The following is a 2186-nucleotide window of genomic DNA, read 5'->3' on the forward strand; positions in this document are numbered from 1 at the left end:
GGGGCAGGCGTCAGCTGTTACCTGTCCATCCGGACCAGCCCTGGTCTGGGGCTGGGCGATGCAGGACCTCGAAGCGGCAGGCACTGGGCTGGATGCCTGGGATGAAGAGCTTGTGTTCGCCTCGTCCATCACCTGGTGAGGTTTCAGGGGCTAGCAGGCCACCACCGGCAACCTCTGGGACTGGGTAGAGCTTTGGCCCCTGAGCACAGCTGAACCTAGATGCCAATTATGGTTAGTCACGGTGACATGCCTGATGGGGGAGGTCTTTGCCCTGCTCAGACTGGAGGCCGGAGCCCAAGAGAATACCCTGCCTGCATCCTTAGTAAAGATTCGCTGTATCCTCTAAACATGTCTCTGTGAGGTAGTTGTCGTTATGTGCCGACTCATAGTGACCCCTCCTTGGGTTTCCTAGGCGGTATCACTACGGAAGTAGATTGCCCCACCTTCTTTCCGAAGAGTGGCTGGTGGGTTTGTCTCACCCTAGGCTATTCAGTGATGGCAGACATTTCCCTACCTGTAAAACAGGTGAGAAGCCCTGGGGGCAGGGTAGTTAAACTGCTCAGTTGCTAATCAAAAAAGAGGAAAATGTTGAAGTCTGCTTCTATAAGGATTTGCAGCCTTGGCAACCCTATGGAGCTGTTCTCCTCTGTCCTACGGGGAGACAGAATTGACTTGACAATGGGTTTGGTTTGGTTTGGGACAGCAGGTGAGATGGCAGAGATGGTTGGGAAGTGTGGACTTGGTGGCCAGAGTGAAGGGGGTGGAGGATTACACTCTTAAGCCTGTTCCATGACTGAAGTGTTGGCCTAGACATTTGCTGTGAATTATGGTCAGAGCACAAGCTGGCAGGACTGGATTGATGGATTGATTGATTGATTTTGCCTGCCCCTTCACTCAAGTTGATAGGTGTCTCCCCTCTGTTTAGTGGTTTACCCTCCCTCCCCTCCCACCCATGGTAACCATCAAAGACTATTTCTTTTTGTGTGAAACCCTTTTCTTCACTTTTTACAATAGTGGTCTCATACAATATCTGCCCTTTTGTGGTTGACTGATTTCACTCAGCATCATGGCCTCTAAATTCATCCACGTTGTGAACTGATTTCCAGATCCATCATTGTCCTTTAACATGTGTAGTAGTCCATTGTGTGAAAGTACCATAGTTTATTGATCCATTCATTACTTGATGGGCTTTTAGGTTGTTTCCATCTTTTTGCTATTTGTGAATAAGTGCTGCGATGAACATGGACATGCATGTGTTTGTTCATGTCACAGCCTTTATTCTCTAGGATGCATACCTAGGAGTGGGATTGCTGGACCATATGGTATTTCTATTTCCAGCTTTTTAAGGAAGCGCCATACTGCTTTCCACAGTGGTTGCACCATATTACAGTCCCACCAGCTGTGTGTGAGGGTTCTAGTCACTCCACACCCTCACCAGCATCTGTTTTTCCTATTTTTCTTTTGAACTTTACTATTGGTACCGGGGTGAGATGATTTCTCATTGTTTTGGTTGACATCTCTCTAATGGGTAAAGATCATGAGCATTTCTTCATGTGTTTGTTGGATGCCTGAATGTTTTCTTTGGTGAAATGTCATCTACTTTGTCTTCTAGTGTTTGTGCATTTTTAGTTATGTTTGATAATGTAGTTATGCTAGGTAGTAGGCTCCCTAAGTTTGTCCCTATTTTTACGTTGATGGTCTTTATAGTTTTATGTTTTACATTCTTTGATCCAACTTGAGTTCATTTTTGTATATGGTGTTATATACGGATCCTATATCATTTTTTCCACAAATGGATACCCAGTTTTTGTCAGCACCACTTGTTAAAGAGACTATCTCTTCCTCATTTAATGAATTTTGGCCTTTGTCAAAGATCAGCTATCTATAGATAGGTGGGTTTACTTCTGGGTTCTCAGTTCTGTTCCATTGGTCTTTGTGAAGACTGCATTTATTTTTAAGGATTCAGTGAATTCATGGTTCTTTAACAAACGTAACTGTAAAGCAGGATAAGCACATTTTACTCTTCAGAGATTTAGTGAATACCAATGGATCATCTGCCCACTGCTCATGTTCCCTGACCACACACACACACACATGCACTCACACACACATGCATGTATGCATATACACTCCCCTGAGATACTTGGGCATGACCAAGAAGGAATATTTAGTATTCATTTATTTTT

The sequence above is a fragment of the Orycteropus afer genome, unplaced genomic scaffold, assembly GCF_000298275.1.
Source record: "Orycteropus afer afer isolate SDZICR_OR568_19922 unplaced genomic scaffold, OryAfe1.0 scaffold00083, whole genome shotgun sequence".
NCBI lineage: Eukaryota > Metazoa > Chordata > Mammalia > Tubulidentata > Orycteropodidae > Orycteropus > Orycteropus afer.